Here is a 21,037-nt window from a genome sequence, read left to right as displayed (position 1 = left end):
AAGGTGGGATGGTTGTTGGTGTAGGCTCGATGGGTTAATTGGCCTCCTTCTGCGCTGTACGGATTTTACGACCCTTCCACACAACCAGCATCAGACTTACCCTGACAAGTGAGGCAACTACAAATCCCAGAATGCTAAGCGCGGCCTCGCGCGATGGGCGATGGGTAGGGTGGGCGGGATAATAGAATCTTCCAATCAGATGAGCGTAGGTCGCAGCCCGCAACTGTGACGTAATTTGACGAGCGTAGCTTTACGCCAATAGAAATGACGCGAGCGCGTGCGCGCGGAGGCGGGCCCGGGAGGCGCTGTCCAATGGTAGCAGCAGGAAGGAGGTGTGGGCGGGGTCGGGGGTTGTCGGCCGGAGTTGACTCGGTCGGTTGCGATGGTACAGTGCGACGTAGGAGGTTGCTGCAGTAATGGAGGTAGGAGGAGGAGGAGCAGCAGCTGCTGTTCACTGCTCTTGACTCTGGAGGAGCCACCTCATCTGCTTATTACTCTGAGCATTTCTCGTTCTCCCTATCATTTCCTCCCCTCCACTCGCTGGGCGATGAAACAAGGACGGTTATAAAGTGGAAGGGTGAGACTGGACCGGGCTGGGCCGGGTCGGTGACTAGTTCACCCTGGGAGCTGTAGGGATGTCGCTGAGGGTAATGTGATGCTGCTATTGAGGAGGAGGATGTCGAGCTATCTCACAGGTAAGCTGTTTTATTGAAGTCATCGGCTTTTAGTCACTGATACATGAGGAGGAGTTAAAGAGTCTGACAGGACTGGGAACACAATATCATGACAGGTCCTCAAGTCTGCTCAATCCATTCCAGTGGGGAGACAAAGATGCTGCCTATGTGAACGTGTTTTTCCCTCATGGTTGATTTTTCTTCTGAACGTTGAGGACTATTGTCAAGAGTTTTCACTGATTCCTCTTCATTTGGAACTAATTGATTTCCTTGATGAGAATTAGCCTGACCCCTCTCTTCTCTCTTTCCCCCCCCCTCCCGTTTCTGAAATCACAACTTGCTGAATCAATTATAATCTTTTGAATACATGTATGTAAACAAGGTTCTAGAATATCAGACCAGGTCTAAGCAAAACGCTACTAAATTAAGCCCTGCTACTCTGTCTGATTATAATTTAAACGCGCCTTTGCTCCCATGTTATGTTTGACACATTCTGTAGTCCCTCGGCATTGATTTTTTTTCTCCAGCATCTTCCCATCCCTAATCCTCTGGGCCATTGTAATCTCCAAACGCAGGCATTATTCGCAGTGCGTGCTAGCAAGGCCTCGCAGTTCCTTTTGGGGGAGACGATTTGCAGGGCTGAGCAGTCCCATCCCTTCCTTTATCAGATATTGTAAGAGGCTTCAATCTCTGATCGTGCAAAGATATTGACCTTGAAGCAACACAATTGCATTTGCTTAGAACTAATTGAAAGTGAAGCAGCCGCAGCAATTGAATTTTTTTTTTGTGGGCGGGTGGGGGCATTTGGCTCTGACAGGACGAGATGTTCTTACGTGGTCCATGAAATAAGTGAGGATGATGGAGCTGCCATTGGGCAAAGTGGTGATGCCGCAGAAAATGCAATTCCACTGCAATCTTATTGCCTCATGGTGTATTCTGTTCATGCGTTTGCGTCATTAATGTGTGCAGAGGTATTTATTTGTCGGGGGCTCAGCGCCTGATGATTTTTAAAATAAAAGTAATGTATTTGGATTGCTACATTTTTAAACTGGAATTTGCACTTATTTGTTTTCTTTATTATTTGTGTAAGTGTTTAGCTATAGCACTCCCTCGTGGCTCGCGTTTGTGCACTTAGGTAATCATGTAATATAAAATATATTATAAATAATAATATATTAAATTGAAAATAATGTCCAGATAACACACCAATTAACCGCGGACCTGTTGTTGAACAGCATGCAGTGCCATTTACTGAAATCTCAAATCATATATTGAGTGGAGTATAATGAGGCCTGATTTTTAAAACAAACTTTATGTCTGAAATTCATAGACTGTTGAGAGTGAAAATATTTTTTCATTGTCTATGGAATGTTTTTGATTCAAATACAAAAATAAGCTAATGTTCTTATGATGTAACAGACTGCTAAGTCATTGGTAATTATGGGTGTATAAAATTTAGAAAAATATTTTTATGCGTTTTGTTGAATTAAGTCATAGTGGCTCGTTAACTTTTCTGTGTTCTTCAGACAAGGAATGAATGGAAACTGAGCAAAATTATCTTGGCCTTTGTGCCCTAATATTTTTGCCATTTTCCAGACTACTAAGAAAGTAAATGCTATTGATTGAGTTATTTTGTTAAATATATTTTAAAACCTCCAGCTTTTCCAGCACTATATCACAATTCTTTAAAGTCTGCCCAGAATAATTGTAGATAATAAATTGGACGTAATCTACAAATTGAGTGGTTGTCAGTGAGATTTTTGTAGTGTTCCTGAACTAGGTTTTTTTGAGGTTCCTGACTAGAGTGTGCCAAAGGGTACTAGTACGGTTTCTGTTAGGGCCCAGAATCAATAAGTAAGTATGTTTTCTGTGGTGACAATATAGCTTGAAGGAGACCAAGTTCAAGGATAGAAATTGTGATTTAAATTTAGATGATCAAAATGGATGCAGCTCTGAATTTTTAAGATTTAACATTTTTATTATATCTCACTTGAAACCTGGGAATGCTTGATAATTTTTATACCATTAAGTCTATATTCAAAAAGTGACTTTGTCTAATGTTGTGTAAGTCAGCAGTTCCAAAGGCAAATTTGTTCTCTGGAGTGAATGTTGTTACCGATTGCATTCTAACAGAAATTAGATGGATGCCTTTTAGGATAATTAGGAAAAGTAGTGATGATGTGGATCAAAATCATGATTTGAATCCATGCATTAAATGTTTGGTGCAATTAGCTAGCAGTTTACTAGTTTTATATTCATTGTGTAACTGGAGGTTGATCTTTGATAGCATCTATTTTAACAATGGCCAACATGAATTGATTGTGACCTAGGAATGTTGTTTTGGCTACCTGTTTATGAACATGCTTGTCAAGTCTTTTGTAATTATGTCCATTGAGTCACAGTTTTATTCTAAACATGGTGTACTTAATTAATGATAAGGCGATCAGTATTTTGAAGCCTCTTAAGGTAACAGAGCTTCCAGGCAAGTTAAAGTAGGCAAGCAATTGTCAGAAAATTTAGTTATTAATGATAGGTCTTCAGAAATTAAACATTGGTCAAATGTTTTATGACACTGAACATTGGGGTGAGCTGTAACTACCAGCTGTGATGGCAGATAGCCACACCAAATGCATCAAATCCAGTGCCTTCATTGACCTTAATGTGAAGCGTTAGAAATTGTCCCTTATTTCCCAGATCTTGGAAGCTCTCTATCCCAAAAAAGCTGACATTAATGAATAGGGACATCACTGAATCCATTCTGCAGGTTCATACATGGTTAAAAATAGAGTTTTTGTGAATCATAATATCAGATCTGACATAGTCTGGACATTGTTTTTCTCATGCATGTCAGTGGTACTGAAGCTAGGATTGCTTTGAGCTACGAGGTAAAGGCTCGAGGTCAACACAGTTTGAGAATGATCTTGCAAATTGGGACCTTGACATGTTTGTCCACAGATCTCTGAAAGCAGAAGGGCATGTTAGTAGGGTGGTAATAAAGGCATATGGGACACTTGCCTTTATCAATCAAGGCATAGATTACAAAAGCAGGGAAGTCATGTTGGAATTGTATAGAATTTTGAGGCCACGATTCGAGTACTGTGTGCAGTTCCTGTTGCCACATTATCAGAAGGATGTAATTGTGCTGGAAGGGGTGCAGAGGAGATTTCTGCCTGTGATGGAACATTTAAATTGTGAAGGAAGGTTGGATAGACTAGGGTTAATTTTGTTGGAGCAGGGAAGACTGAGGAGTGACCTGATCAAGGTATACAAGTTTGAGGGGCATAGGCAGGGTGGATAAGGAGCAGCTGTTCCCCTTTGTTGAAGGGTCAGTCACGAGGGGACATAGGCTCAGGGTAAGGAGCAGGAGGTTTAGGGGGGAATGTGAGGAAAAACACTCTCCCCAGAGGATGGTGACTGCCTAGAATGCAGTGTTGGGAGGGTGGTGGAGGCAGGTTTCCTCGCATCCTTTAAAAATTATCTGGATGAGTACTTGGCACATCATAACATTCAGGGCTATGGGCCAAATCCTGATAGATAGGATTAGTTAGGAGTTCAGGTGTCTCTAATGTGTCAGTGTGGACTTGATGGGCCAAATGGCTTCTTCTGTGCTGTATGATCTTATGATGCCTATGAAATTGGGTGGTAGGACAAACGAACAAGCATAAACATCCTCTCAGATACAGGAGTGTCAGATTTTGGAGGCATTGATAATCTCACATCAACTGAGATGGACAGGACATATTGCCAGAATGTGCCACCTGAGGCTACATGGACAGATTCCTACTTCAAGGAACATCAGCGAACCTGTTTACATTGATGTCACCGTCAAAACTAGCCATCTGTATGGAAGAATCATCCTCGATATGAAGAATCACCAACAAGGGGAGGCACTGGCATAGTGATATTGTTGCTGGACTAGTAATCCAGAGACTCCGCCAAGGTCATTCTGTGGGGATTGTGTTTGAATTCCAGTATGGCAGATGGTGAAGTTTGAGTTCAGTAAAAATTTGGAATTAAAAGTTGAATGTATTTTTTCAACAGTAGTCATCAATCTAGTTTGCCAATGTTCTTTAGGGAAGAGAATCTGTCCTCCTTACCTGGTCTGGCCAGACCCACAGCCAGTAACGAGGGTTGACCCTTACTTAAATGCTTTCAGGGATGGGCAGTAAAGACTGGGATAGCCACATTCCATGAACAAATAAAAATGTTGAAAATGGCTGACACTTATAACTTTCAAGTGCATAGACTGATAACTCAACGTATAAAACGTTCTCTTGTTCTAAATGGAATTGACTCAACCAATCCTAAAGGTTATATTAATTTCAAAGGAGATTTCATTTGCTTATATTTGAGGGATATGAATCAAAAGAGGTTACAATGTAAAACCTTGGGGAAGCCCAGCTTTATCTTTGGTGTATATCAAAGTGGTCTGCCTCCACTGTCTTGCTTATTTATTTGCTCCTTGAGGGACATAAGGATGTCCACTATCTTTTGAATATAGTCTCTGTAAAATGGACTTCTTGTGCCACGTGTGGCTAGTAGTTGAATATGCTTGTCAAATATCTATTTTCTTGCTGAGGTTTGAGCTAGGACACAATAAATATTACTGTTATAACGTATCATTTGCACAACTGTGGTTTCATGAACTGAACAGAAACATGTCAGATTGTCTTTGTTGAAAAACCCCTTTTTGATTTTACTTTTAGATATGGGCAATAAATGCTGGCCCAGCCAGCAACACCACACCTAAGGAACAAATAAAAAAAAGACTTGGCTGCTCTTTCTAGAATGGATCCAATCAAACATACAAAGAATGTGTTTGTATGATTAGAATCTCTCAACATCTGATAGCACTTTACATTTAGTGGATTTTGAATTGTAGTCACTTATGTAAGTGAAAAATGCAGCAAATAAACACAAAAAAAGCATTCCGCAAACAAAATGAATCATCAAGGAAAGTCAATCATTTTAGGTAGTGTTGGTTGAAAGATATTTAACTAATGTTGGAAAACTTCCTGCCCTCCTAGTAAATGCCTGAGGAGGCAGATGGAGTACGTTGGTTTGATGTTTCATCTTGATGCAGATGCAACACTCCCTTAATTACTGTTTTGGAATGTCAGCCTGGGTTATATGCTTGAGTCCCTATTGGGGTTTGAACTTGTGGCCTTCTGACCTGGTTGACATGGTACCAAATAAACCAAACCTTTAGCTTAAAAGGAATTGGGAGAGGGCTCATTAAACTTGTAAATATTTTTTACCCTTTTTCTCTGGAGCTAAGGATCTCCCTACATAGTTTTCTGGAGTTTTGCCAGTTTTCAGACCTGCTTTTGATAAATGTGGTTCATGTGCCTGTGTTTGGAAGGATGCATTACTGGTGCTGGGATAGGAAGTACTGATGATTGGCTTTAATTACAGCAATTATTATAATTTAATGTTGTGATTGTACTTAAATCTTTGGGTTTACCAGAATACCAGGAGGATGATTGGCTGTTACTGATGCTATTCTTTATTATCATAGTCTGCAGAAGCAACATAGGGATTCAGCTGTTTGTAAATTCTGCTTTGTTTCTTCCCCAAAAAAAATCTGATATTGGTTTCTCAATGTTTCTTCAGCAAAATTAATGTGAAAATCATTGTAGTTGTGATATAATGGTAGCTTCAGTGGTGGAGAGACCCAGGTCTACATTGATTAATAGATGTTTGGTTAGGTTGTTGGATGAATGTGTTCCCATTACTGGGAAAATAAGTAGAAATTGAAACAGTGTAAAAATGGAAGTTCACATGATTTATAAAGACTGCCATCTGTGGAGACTCCAACTGTACTTACTGAGGTAACACATTTAGCATTGCTTTTGTTGGATGATTGTACAGGAGTATTGAGTATAAATTTCTAGTGTCCCACTTTTAACGATTGGGTACCATATGGAAGTGGCAGGATACTGAATAAAATAAAAAGAAAAATTTAAAATAATGAATATTTTAGTGGCCTAGATTTTTGCTTTGTAACATTGGCAAAACTGTCATGATGGAGAATTGCAATTGTGAAACACAGCAATGTCTGGCATTTGCACGTGTAGTTAAATGTGGACCCAGACGTTGTTGACAGTGATTCCCTCAGTAAGTGCAGTTGGAGTCCCCGCAGATGGCAGCCTTTATAAATCATGTGAACTTCCATTTTTACACTATTATTACTGTTTATAATAAGCCAATAAAGATGCATCTTGCTGAATGATGTGTAACTGGGTTTTTAGAATTGTACAAAATTTTGATTGAACTATCTCCCTGGCCCTGAAAAAAACAAATTTTATATTTACATAATGCCATTTTTCCGTTACAATTCCATGTTGAATCTTTTAAAGATGTTTTTGATATTTTAGCTTTAAATATACTCCCCAATTTTTATTTCACTGACCAAAATATATAAAATGACTGATCTTCATTTTACTTGCTGGTTTGCTGCCTGGTCGAAGAATTCTCCATCATGACTGATTTAGATTGCATTATGACATCACTTTCGCTGGCTGCCTAGCAATCACCAAGATTTAATGCAATAATCAAACAGACGTGGGAAAAGTGAAATTCATGCACTATAGATCACTAGCTCTTTGTAGGCAGTTTTCTTTGAGGTCAATGGTGTTGTTTTGCCATGACTGCAAAATCTGATGTGGATATGCTGGCATTGGACTGGGGTAAACACAGTAAAAAGTCTGACAACACCAGGTTTAAGTCCAACCGATTTATTTGATAGTAAACTCACTAGCTTTCGAGAGGTTTCCCTCTTCTTCAGGTGAATGGAGAGCTCTGGCCTCAGACAGAGCATATAAAGCACAGACAGTTTACAAATTGCTGATTAGAATGCGAATCTTGACACCTAACCTGCTGTTCAAGTCCTAAAGTGGCTGACAATGTGAGTGGAAGGAGCACTGATCACAGGTTAAAGAGATATGTATTGTCTCCAGACAGTACAGTGAGTGAGGTTTTGCAAACCCAGGCAAGTCATGGGAGTTACAGATAGTGCGACATGAACCCAAGATCCCTGTTGAGACCGTCCTCGTGTGTGGAACTTGGCTATCAGTGATAGCCAAGTTTGCAAACTGTGTTTGCAAAACTTCACTTACTGTACTGTCTGGAGATAATACACATCTCTTTAACCTGTGATCAGTGCTCCTTCCACTCACATTGTCAGCCACTTTAGGACTTGAACAGCAGGTTAGGTGTAAAGATTTGCATTCTGATCAGTAATCTGTAAACTGTCTGTGCTTTATATAGAACATAGAACACTACAGTACAAACAGGCCCTTCGGCCCACGAGTTGCGCCGATCACATCAACACCTACCAATCCATAGATCTATCTATAACCCTCAATCCCATTAAATCCCATATACTCATCCAGAAGTCTTTTAAAAGACCCCAGCGAGTTCGCTTCCACCACCACTGACGGCAGCCGATTCCATTCACTCACCACCCTCTGAGTGAAAAACTTACCCCTAACATCACTTCTGTACTTGCCTCCCCGCACCTTAAATCTGTGTCCTCTCATAGCGACCATTTCAACCCGGGGAAATAGCCTCTGAGAATCCACCCTACCTATTCCTCTCAACATTTTATAAACTTCTATCAGGTCGCGCCTCAACCTTCGTCTCTCCAGGGAAAAGAGTCCCAGCTCCCTCAACCTAACTTCATAAGGCATGCCTCCCAGTCCAGGCAACATCCTTGTAAACCTCCTCTGTACCCTTTCAATAGCTTCTATGTCCTTCCTATAGTGAGGCGACCAGAACTGCGCACAGTACTCCAAATGAGGCCTGACAAGGGTCTTATAAAGTTGCAGCATTACCTCCCGATTCCTAAACTCAATCCCTCGATTAATGAAGGCCAGTACACCATACGCCTTCTTGACCACATCCTCCACCTGCGAGGCCGATTTAAGAGTCCTGTGGACCTGGACCCCAAGATCCTTCTGCTGTTCAGCACTACTAAGACTCCTGCCCTTGATGGTGTACTCGTTCATCCCATTGGTTCTACCAAAATGGACGACTACACATTTATCCGCGTTGAAGTCCATCTGCCACTTCTCCGCCCAGTCCTGCATCCTATTTATGTCCTGCTGCAACTTTTGACATCCTTCCAGACCATCCACAACACCACTGACCTTCGTGTCATCGGCGAACTTACTTACCCATCCCTCCACCTCCTCATCTAGGTCATTTATGAAAATGACAAACAGCAGGGGTCCTAGAACAGATCCCTGGGGCACTCCACTGGTGACTGACCTCCATTCAGAAAAAGACCCATCCACAACCACTCTCTGCCTTCTGCAGGCAAGCCAGTTCTGGATCCACAAGGCCAAAGGCCCTTGGATCCCATGCCCTCTCACCTTCTCAAGAAGTCTTGCGTGGGGGACCTTATCAAATGCCTTGCTGAAGTCCACGTACACCACGTCCACTGCACTTCCTTTGTCAATGTGTTCAGTCACATTTTCGAAGAACTCAACTAGGCTCGTAAGGCACGACCTGCCCTTGACAAAACCATGCTCTGTCTGAGGCCAGAACTCTTCATTCACCTGAAGAAGAGGGAAACCCCTCGAAAGCTAGTGAGTTTACTATCAAATAAATCAGTTGGACTTGAACCTGGTATTGTCAGACTTTCTACTGCAAAATCTGAGCCAGCGTTTTGACTTTTGAGACTTTGCATATTGTTAAATTGTACGTTGTATAGTGTGCTAGAAATCTGATCGTAATGTCAAATTATTCCAGTTTCCACTTGTTTGCAATATAGTCAGCTGTAATGTGCAGATTGTTCTTAGTTGCATGTATTTTTAACGTGAAAGCCAAAGTCTACCAACTTATAGCCATCTTACTATGGATACTTTGAACTGCAATTTAGTAGTGAATGATGCTGTTTCTGAAACCTGCGTTGGAATCCTCTGAATATTCATTCCCATGTGGGTTGGACAGATCAAACTGCAGGGAAAATAAATTCCCTTTTGTACAGTTGAGGAATAATTTATTTGAACTAAACATAGTGGCAGATAAAGTTGATTATTGTGTACCATTGGGGGGAGAAAAAAGCAGCAACAATTTCAATTTAACCTCTGGGAAGAATCAATTTAGTGGATTGAAGTGTTGCTGAACATGAATGTTAATTGTTCTTTCAGCTTCTCCCATTTTACTTGGGGTCACTGCAAAGCTGTTTGACCACCCTTCCTCTATCTCCTGTTAGTCACCCATTCATTCAATCCTGCTGCAGTTCATTCCCTTGCCACTACGTCCTTGTTTTTGAGCCTTTTTTTCCTGGCAGTCCCATCTCCATCACTCTCATCACCACATTTCCCCTCTGCAAAATCTGAACATAAGTTCAGTCTCCTCTTGGCTATTCGATGCTTCCACAATCTTCACTGATCACCTACCTCATGTACTTGTTTCTAATTTTGTAGTTTCTCATTAAATCTCAACATCCAATTCTCATTCACGTTCAATCATTATTCTTCCCTTCTTGATTCTAAGTTTCTACACAAGGCTGGCCTTACAGCTGTCTTGTAGTTCTTTACTTTTAGTTACTCATAGAAACCTATAAAATTCTAACAGGGTCAGACAGGGTAATTTCAGAAAGAATGCCCCCAGTGATGGGAGTATCCAGAACTAGGAGTCATAGTTTGAGGATGTTGTAAAACAGAGGTTGATTTTTTTTTTCCCTCTCTGAGAACTAACACCCAAAGAGGAGTACCTCACCTTATAGTCTGTAAAAAGTGTGTGAAGTGGTGTGACCTGCTCTTCAGCAACTTCTATTGGTTAAATACAAAATAAATCCCTGACACTTGCTCTAAAATCAACACGTAATAATTTATTTATCTAATTGACTGAACAAATTAACTAAACTATTAAACTGAATTAAACCCTTCAAACTATTAACTGTTCCCAAATCAAACATGATTCTAATAGTATGATGTTCAAATGAATACAATTGCCACTCATTAACGTAAAATTTAGTCACTAAATTACAACCAGGTTTTTTTCTCTTCCGGAATATTCTGGGCCTGTTCTTCTGTCTGACACTTCTTTCTTCTTTGGTACCTTTGCTATCTAGATGATGCTTTCTGTAAGACATAGATGAAGCTATGAGAGCCAGGGATGCACACTTCTTTTATACCTGTGATGACATAGTAATGTTTCCCACAATAAGATTGGTTGTAGATTGTCAAAACCATCAGGTTCTTGGAATCTAAGTGCCTGATTCAAATTGGTTAAATTCAAAAGTCTGTTGTCTTGGTAAAAACTGCTGCTGGGCCTTTTGATACAAATGTTTCAGTTTGGGGCTCCCTGTGAAATTGCATTTTATTCTTAACCCTCTAAACACAGAAAAAAACACCACCTCTTAAAGGGACCATGCAATGCTTTCCCCCCTAGCATTTTACAATTTTGCCATTCTTGCACCAAATTCTACAATCTACAATTACACTACCCAACTTCGCAACAGAGGATAAGGGGCAGACCTTTTACAACTGAGGTGAGGAGAAATTTCTTCACGAGAGGATGGTGAATGTAAAAAATTCACTAGACAGAATGTAGCTAAGGCAAAAATGTTGTCTGATTTTTAAGAAGAAATTAAATATAGCTCTTAAGGCTAAAGGGATCAAGGGAAATAGGAGGAAGGTGTGATCAGGATATTAAATTTGACGATCAGCCATGATCAAGACGAATAACAGAGTAGGCTCAAAAGGCTGAATGGCCTACTCCTGCTTCTAGTTTCTGTGTTTACTTTGTTTAGCAGTACTTTACCCCCATGATATTTTTTCCAATTTCAAATATCAAATATAAATATAAATATCGAGGGGCTAGATGGCCTACTCCTGCTCCTGCTCCTATTTCTTATGTTCTTATGAGTCTTGAGCTTATTTAAAAAAAATTAAATGACAATTTCCATATTTGCATCTATGGGTATTAGTTGTTTTGTGAACCTGTGACCGAAAACAGCCAATACCCATGGGTCACTTGACTGCCTGCATTTCCACATTTTTCAAGTGCCTGATCCCAGGGACTTGAAATTACTCCCTTTCTCCAGGTCTTCAGACATAATATTTGCACCTTCACTCTAATGATCTTCCCTAGGCTCAGTGACAGTCCATATGTTATTTCTTCTACTGATCTCCATACCCTTATTTTCTAGTTCTCCAGACACTTGGTCATGTTTCCCACATCTCCACTAAATAGCTTAGTTCAAACATTCTTAACAATGATGAGGAAGGGACTCGATGCCACTGCTTCCTGTTCTGTAACTCGGTGCAGTCTTCATGTTGTATTGGTCAACTTCTTGTCTTTGCTTCACACTTCTTCCTTTCGCCTCCCTCGTCTTCCAGACAGTAATCCTTACCTGTTCCTCAGAGTTCGAGCATGTCTCTTGTGCCTTAGCATGGGTGTTATCTCCATTCGTTACAACCATGATTTGCATTTGAGTAGTTTTACAACTCAATGCCTGTCTGTTTGCTCTCTCTGCATTTATCTGGGACTGACACTGATCAAATATTGGCTTTCCTGCATCTAGTGGCTGGAATTTTCCCCCCATAAACATTAAATCTATATCTGACTTTGTTTCCGATAGCAGTTTGTCATTGATCTACCACTCAATTTCATCTTGAAAATGAACAGTTTCATCTTACATCTGTGGGTATTAGCCCATTTTATCCATTGTGCCTGCATTTCTCACGTTTTTCTGAATCCAGCTCGAGCTTGTCTTGGAAGATTATTTTATCCCTCTTTGGTATCCAGACTTTCATATTCTTCCATGGCCAGGGATATTTCTCTGGCACTCACTTCCTTTTGCATTCCTTTTTGTATTGTTTGTCTTCTTTGAGCCTGGACTGTTTGCAGTCTTAACAGTTCCTTCTTTCCCTTTGACTGCATGTGATGTTTTCTGTCAAGTTTTTTCCAGCCTTTGTCCTTGTGATCTTTCCTGCATTTCACCAGTTTTCCTCAGAGTCTGCCACTGAAATCTACCAGTTTTCTATAGTGTCTGTCATAAATCTGATTTCTCTTAGCTGTTTGTATACTACTCTCAGAATTCCTCTTTTATCTGCAGAAGATAAAAGATATCCTCTTTCACTACCTGTTTTGTCCTGCTGGTTTTCTGTTTTTTATTCATTTGTGGGTGTTGCTGGCTGGCCAGCATTTGTTGACCATCCCTTGTTACCTGAGGGTAGTTGAGGGTCAGCCACATTGTTGTGGCTGTGGAGTTGCATGTAGACCAGACCAGATAAGAATGGCAGATTTCCTTCCCTAAAGGACATGAGTGAACCAGATGGGTTTTTCCAGTAATCATCATTGGTTTCTTGGTCATTAGTAGATTCTTATTTCCAGATTTTTTTTAATTGAATTCAAATTCCACCATCTGCCATGGTGGGATCCACAGAATCATGGAAACCCTACAGTGCAGAAAGAGGCCATTTTGGCCCATCGAGTCTGCACCAACCATGATCCCATCCAGGCCTTAACCCCATTTCCCAACATATTACCCACCAATCCTTCCTAACCTTTTGCATATCAGGGCATTAAAGGGCTATTTTAGCATGACCAATCAACCTAACCCACACGTCTTTGGACTGTAGGAGGAAACCGGACACCCAGAGGAAACCCATGCAAACACGAGGAGAGTGTGCAGACTCCACAGACAGTGACCCAAGATGGGAATCGAACTCATCCCTGGAGCTGTGAAGCAGCAGTGCTAACAACTTATGCTTCCATACTGCCCACCAATTCGAATCTGGGTCCCCAGAACATTAGCTGAGTTTTCTGGATTAATAGTCAGTCATAATACCACCAGGGCATCGCCTCCCTTTCATTGTTCTGCCTTTGTTGAACTCTGGATTGGATGTCCTTTGCTGGGAAGATTATGCAATTCTTTGCTTCTTTTGTACATTTTCTCCTAACCATAATATAGTCCAGCTGTGTTTCTCTAGGTTATAAGGTGATGTATGTATTTTTGGTATCAGGCATTTAGAATTGTCAATTGGTATGATGCAGAAATTCCAGGACCGTTGCTCCTTTTATTTGCTTCTGCAAAACCATGCCCATTATTGATAACCTTTCTCTCCATTTGCCTATTTAGGTGAAATTCGACCACTAGCCTATCACTTCTTGGTGTTGGTTGAATTGAGTTGTTCATTTGTTCCCAGAATTCTTCTTTCTCCTCTGGTCACACCTAGTCTGTGATGCAAAACACATTGAGAGCAAAAGTGGGACAATTTCAAACTCTACCTTATTCTATCCACTACTGGTACCTTAATCTTCATTTCTTCACAGAATACTACTCCTAACACTGTTTCTTCTGTCATCCACTTTGTATCAAATCCCCATTTCTCTTGCTTTTCTCTCCTTCCACTTTGTTTCCTGGAGACTCATGATTTGTATTTCTTTTCTAATTGGGGTCAGTTACTTCACTGCTTCTCCCTAGTAGCCTACTGACATTTAGACTTATTATTTTGAAAGTTATCAATCCTTCCTTTGGACTTTAGCTAGCCACACCGACTAAATGGTAACCCTTGGCCATCCTTGTTTGTTGCTTGCATGGCATACTGTAAAATTATAATCAGTTGTCCTCCCTATTGCTAATCCTCCCTGTTCAAATGGGCTGGGGACCAACATTGATGCACAAAAGTGGCTGACTTTTTTTCTCCATGAATATTAATTGAAGGTTCTATATCTGAATTCCTAGATTTTAGTTAGCAGTTTTCTCATGATCTACCACTCAATTTTGTAAATGAAGAGTTCAGACTTGGCATCTGTGGGTGCTGGTTGTTTTCAGACTCTTGCTGTATGTGACTTGCTGTTGCCTTGTTCTTTCTCACTTTCTTTCTCATTCATAAGTGTCTTCAACAGGATGGTAATATTTGCAGATAGTCATGGATATTCCTATTGCTTTGTATGTCTTGTCTTGCATTTTTTTAGTGCCTATGACAACGTTAAACAACCCAAAACAAAATCAGTGCAATCTGTTGTTCCCGTGCACAGTCATGAGATAATGATCATATAATTTGGTTTAAGTGTTCGTGGACAAATAAATATTAGCCAAGACACAGGGAGAACTCCTTGCCTCTTCAAAATAGTGCCATGGTATCTTTTCTGTCCATCTGTCTGTAGGGAGGGTGCCTTGGTTTAACATCTTACTCAAATGACAACCCTAAAGTGTTGGCCTGGATAAGCTCAAGACTCATAAGAACATAAGAAATAGGAGCAGGAGTAGGCCATCTAGCCCCTCGAGCCTGCCCTGCCATTCAATAAGATCGTGGCTGATCTGTCGTGTCTCAGTTCCACATTCCCACCCTCTCCCCATAACCCTTAATCCCCTTGCCTATCAACCCGCGTCTTAAAAATATTTAGCGAGGCACCCTCCACCACTTCAATGGGCAGAGAATTCCAGAGATTCACCACCCTTTGAGTGAAGACTCTTTGAGTGACTCTTAGCTGAGCATGTTACTACTGAGCCATGTCTAGCATTATGAAGAATTTATTTGTGTTGCAAGTTCAATATTCAAAAATAGCACAAAAAGAGGCTTTTTAAGCTTACCAGGCTTTTCCAACTATGGTTCTTTAATTGGATTTATCAATTCTGAATCTCATTGCTGCCTTTTTCCTGCTACCATTTTTGCATAGCTCTTTTCAAATACTCGTTAAATCCCACTTTCATAGAATCCCTACAGTGCAGAAGAAAGCCGTTCAGCCCATTTGAGTCTGCACCCACACTGATACAGAGTACCGAGTAAGAAGTCTCTCAACACCAGGTTAAAGTCCAACCAATTTATTTGATAGTAAACTCACAAGCTTTACAGTAAACTGTGTGCCTCTATATGCCCTTCCCTGATTAGAACCTTTCACACACCTGACGAAGGAACAAGTTCCGAAAGCTTGTGGGTTTACTATCAAATAAACTGGTTGGACTTTAACCTGGTCCAGTGAGACTTATTGTGTTTACCCCAGTCTAACACTGGCATCTCCACATCAGAGTACCTTACCCAGGCCCTCTCCCTGCCCTATCCCAATACCCTGCACATTCACCATGGCTAATCCATCTAACCTGAACATCTTGGGATACCAAGGGACAATTTAGCATGACCAATCCACCTAACCTGCACATCTTTGGACTGTCGGAGGAAACTGGAGGAAACCCATGCAGACATGGGGAGAACATGCAAACTCCACACAATTATCCAAGGCCAGAATCAAATCTGGGTCTCTGGCACTGAGGCAGCAATGCTATAACCAATGTGCCACCGTCCTGTTGTAGTTTAAGAGTGGTTGTGATAATTTCTGATAAAGGATCTACGGCTAACCAGTTAATTTTGAATTCCCTTTTTGTTGTAACTAATGGTAGTAGTGTCTTTAATGTAAATTAAGATGCAACTCACGTACATACAAGAACAATGGTCAAGATATGTAGAAAGAAATTTAATAGATTGCAAACTTGCTTGACCCTGTTATTAACTATAAACCAGTTGGGAGTGAGGGGGAATAAACAAATGGTCAGTGTCATGAGAACTGGTGAGGATTTAAGACCGAAAGAAGTTATAGAGATAATGTTGAGGCAAGATCATTCTGGAATGTGAAAACATGGACAATGATTTTAAATTTAATGCAGATGCAAAAACTCAAAACATTAAGAGCAGTTCCCTCATATCTCTAAATGGGCTGGGGGGTGGGGGGCGGGGTTGGTTGGAGAGACAGTATTTTACTATCAGTGCAATCTGTTGTCTTGAGACTTGTCTGATGGCCTCAGTTCCCCATTTCTGGTGTTGAAGTAAAGGACTTCACCTCTACAAGTGTGTAGATAACCTGAGGGATGATTTGCTTCAGAAGATCTGAGTGCCATTAGACAGTCAGGATTGTTTAATACTTGACATCAAATTACTTGATTTCTTTTTGGTAATATTCCAATTTCCATGACCTAATTCCAATTAAAACAAAGTAATGTACTTCATGTTCTGCAAGCCACTTTCATAGCATAGAAAAGCTGAAATGTGGGGGAGGGGGAAAGAACAAATATTCACAGCTAAACAATTAGTTCCTTTCTTGTGGGAAATGTGCCCAGATGAAAGCCCTTTTTTGTTTAATTTGCTGTTACTATGCCACTAACTGTCTTGCATCTATTGACATTGGGTTTAATAAATTGATATCCCCCCCACCGCCATGGATTTGAGTGGGTGACTTAAATTTTTTCTCTCTGTTTATCTTTGTGTTTGAGCAGACAGTCTGTCTGTTCCCAAGACTTCAACTGTGGTGACTTTTCATAAACTATTAGGTGTTATCTGAGACAGTTCAGATTGATGGTCTTATTTTGCTCCCCTGTCTAATGAGGAAGTCCCATAGAATAATTACAGCACAGGAGGAGGACATTTGGTCTGCCTCTCCAGACTAACTGCTGGTTCCACTTGCTCGCTCTTTCTCCACAGCCTTGCAAATTCTCTCATCCAATTTCTCTTTGAAAGCCCAGATTGAATGTATTCCCACCACACACACAGGCAATGCATTCCAGATCATAACTAATGACTATGTAAAAGAAAGTTATCCTCCGAAGAACCAATCACTTTAAACCAGTGTCCTTAATTCTCGACCCTTTGGCCATGAGAACAGTTTCTTTCTGTTTAATCTGTCTCGAGCCCTCAGGATTTTGACTATCTTTATCAAGTCTCCTTTTGGCCTTCTCTTCTAAGGAGACTAACCACAGTTACTACAATCCATCCACACAACTCTCTTTTCACCTTTTCTAAAATCTTCACATCCTTCTTAGTGTGGTGCCTAAAATTGGACACACCTTTCAACTGAGGCAGAATCAGTGTTTTAGCATAATCTCCTTTCCTTTGTACTCTACACCGCTCTTTATAAAGCTCAGATCCATTATGCTTCATTTTAATAAATGATTTTCTTAGCCTACACTGCCACCTTCAACAATTTATGCACATTTTAAGGGGTCTGTGTTCCAAAGTGATCCTAGTAGCAAAGCCTTGGGAAACTCCAGTTTTCATCTCTCTTGTCTAAAAAGGGACAGGCTTTCCTAGCACTAGCTTTTACTTTCACTCTGTCAACTTTTTTTAAAAAAAGGGACAGTGACAAACAACATTGATACAAGAATTAGACCATTTGGTCCCTTGAGCCAGCTCAGGGATTTGAGAAATTTTCCAGTCTTCTCTCACCACCCCCCCCCTAATATCTAAGAGGTTTTGGAAGAATATGGCCAATGCTTTCACAATTCACATCCTTCACTTCTCAAGTGCATCTTTTATCAGGTTGTGCTGAGCTCCCTGAAATCTGCCTGCAGGACCTGTTCTTGAGATAAAACAAGGAAAATTACAGCACAGGAGCTGGCCCTTCAGCCCTTCAAGCCTGCATCGACCATGCTGCCCAACTGAACTAAAACCCTCTGCCCTTCCAGGGAGCATATCCCTCCATTTCTATCATATTCATATATTTCTTAAGACACCCCTTTAAAAGTCACTATCATATCTGTTTCCACTATCTCCTCTGGCAGCGAGTTCCAGGCACCCACCACCCGCTGTGTAAAAGAAAAAAAAAATTGCTCATACTTGCAACTTAAACTTATGCCTCCCAGTAAGTGACTCTTCCATCCTGGGAAAAAGTTTCTGACTATCCACTCTGTCCATGCCCCCTTATAATCCCTTGTAAACTTCTATCAAGTTGCCTCTCAACCTCCATCGTTCCAGTGAGAACGAACCAACTTTCTCCAACCACTTCCCATACTAATGCCCTCCATACCAGGCAACATCCTGGTAAATCTTTTCTGTACCCTCTCTCTAAAGCCTTCGCATCATTCTGGTAGTGTGATGACCAGAATTGAACACTACATTCTAATTGTGGCCTAACTGAGGTTCTGTAAAGCTGCAACATAACTTGCCAATTTTTAAACTCAACGACCCGGTTGATGAAGGCAAACATGCCACATGCCTTCTGCACCTGTGTTGCCACTTTCAGTGACCTGTACACCCTGATCCCTCTGCCTACCAATATTCTTAAGGGCCCTGCCCTTCCCATCTGTATTAGACCTTCCAAAATACATTACCTCACAGATTTAAAGCTGTGTTATGCCACTTGCTGGCAAGGTGCATTAAAAATCATTACACTTTAATTGAAGGGTTTCACCTTTTAATCTCATCTGAACATTTGACAAAATTTCACGTGACATCCATTTTATTCAGCACATCTTAGAATATAGCAAATGCGTAAGTTTATAGATTCAGTTCAAACTAATTTTACGAAGACAGTGAAAATATAGCCCATAACTTGATCATTTAAAAGGAATCAAAATAAGTCATCCAATGAGCAGTGATGAAAAGTAAATGTATGCATGTCTGGTAAGGATCAGATTGTGCTACATTTTATGCTTTGTCGAAATAGCCATTCATTTCTAGTTTTAATTAAAAATGGCCAATTGAGCAAGTCACAAGGTGGCTGCTGATGCCTAAGGAACTGCACCTTAGGGTTACTATCTTCAAGAGAAGGCCACTCGAACATCATCCAGTATCCTAGTTTATAAATAGCTAGTCCCACAGACAAAAAAATACACATGGAAACAGACCATTTCATTTAGTCCACCCTAGAAAAAGCTTCAACAGTATTTTTATATGTTCTGTCCCATCATCTATCTATAACCACCAACCCTGGGAATCTCAACGCTGTAACAACCTTCTCCTATTTTCTATTCTAAATTTCTTGCATTGAGTCTTGTCTCTGAGACCTCTCATTCTTGACCCATAGCTGCATTGAAGCTTGACACCTCCTTTCTACCATCTACCTTCATTTCATAATTTTAAACCATCCCTATCAAAATGACTCAATCAGTATGTTTTGATTTGAAAAAAAATTCAATTTTTCAAATCCTTTCATTGTACCAAGCAGCAACCTACTGAATCTCTGCTGCACCATCTCCAAAGCTTCAGTACCCTTCCTGGAGTGAGATACCCCACAGTGCTTAGTTGAAGTCTCATTAGAAGTTTTCATCAGCTCATCAGTACAGTTTTGAATATTATCTTTAATTTCACTTGAACCAATAAACTAAGTTAAATTACTAATAATAGCTGAATGTCCTCTCTGCACACTAGTAATTGAAATGGTATTGTATGTTTCATATAGTAATACCAAATTAGTTATTGCCATAATTTGATTGAAACCAGATAATTTTGATTTGCTATCTTGATTTGCATGCTGTTTGAAGTGTTTTTTGATTTGTGTTTCTCAAAGTTTAAATTGGTATTGTTTGATCAAGTGAATGATGCGTCTTTAGAGTTCTGGGTTTTCTTTAATTAATGAATCCTGATTGTATTAGAATAGAATGTGTTCATGGAGCTTTTTATTGATGAGCAGGTGGGTAGAATGATCTGCAGATTCCCTGTGGACATACTATAGCTCTCATCAAAACTTCCTTGAAGGATTTGCTGACATTTTCCCAGATTTCAGTTGCCCCTAACTGTTAACCTTTAGGCAGTGTCATACAAAACATTGATTAAATGCAATCTGTATCAGGATTTCTGGATGGCTCATGAGAATTTATTCATGGAGTGTCTGAGCCACATAGAAAAAGAAGTCCCAAGTAATTTAATTTCAATGGACGTGTTCGTATGGGGCGTCACAAATGCTGTCAATGCCCCTGGTTTAGTGTGGAGGAAAGTCACCTAGGTTTACTGGTCCCTTAGCTATGCAGTAATTTCTGCTTGCTATGTATGTTTGCACATCAGGTGAGGACATAATCAAACTTGTCTGTGATATCCCTGCAGCTGAATAGCTTGCTGACGCTGCAAAGCTCGCTGCTGAATAATGGCCACTCTGGTGAAGCACTGGATGCCTGTGGAACAGCATCCTGGCAAGGAAGCCATCATCTTCAGTGGGTGGAAGAGCATTGTCAAGGTGGAAAAATTACTATATCATCTCTCTTTTTATTGTTTTAAACCCCATTTTAATTTTTCTGTCCCTGCAGCTTTTCTTTACACAGCCTCTATTTATGAAGTTGTATTAAATGCCTTTACTCATTATTGTATGATTCACAAAGGACAGATGATGTTTCAGTTGACTGACTGGTTGGTTAATACTAGGGAATACTAATACTAGGGAATTGCGTTACCACAGAAAGTGTGTTTTATAAGTATGTATGTTTATGAAGTTACTATTTGTTCTCCCTGGTACTAAACATGGAGATGCCAAAAGATTCATTTGAAGTGGAATTAGAAGAAACAGATTAACTTTACTAATTTGTGCAAATGTGATTTACCATTTTAAATACATATTTCTGTATTCTATGTATAAAACACTTGATTTCATATTATTTATACAGATAAATGTATGGCAATTTGGGAAGCAATGAACTAGAA

At 40.3% G+C, this 21,037-nt stretch overlaps 1 protein-coding gene across 6 annotated transcripts in view; it reads left to right on the top strand.

The window, feature by feature from the left end:
* The first annotated feature begins 371 nt into the window (after nt 1-371).
* The window catches only part of ttbk2a (tau tubulin kinase 2a), a 264,660-nt gene continuing 243,994 nt past the window's right edge, over nt 372-21,037 (top strand). For 3 of the 6 annotated variants that reach the window (XM_080202945.1, XM_080202938.1, XM_080202939.1), the window contains exon 1: nt 372-695. The gene's annotated coding sequence lies outside the window, so the exon portion shown is untranslated. Of the gene's footprint in view, nt 696-1,624; nt 1,646-20,508; nt 20,577-21,037 lie in introns of those variants that run through there. The other 3 variants (XM_080202944.1, XM_080202941.1, XM_080202940.1) reach the window with 3 other exon arrangements.

This window comes from Carcharhinus amblyrhynchos, chromosome 14 (assembly GCF_965287045.1).
Source record: "Carcharhinus amblyrhynchos chromosome 14, sCarAmb.v2.hapA, whole genome shotgun sequence".
Lineage (NCBI taxonomy): Eukaryota > Metazoa > Chordata > Chondrichthyes > Carcharhiniformes > Carcharhinidae > Carcharhinus > Carcharhinus amblyrhynchos.
The sequence above is the reverse complement of the archived record's forward strand: the minus strand, read 5'-3'. Positions and strand labels throughout refer to the sequence as shown.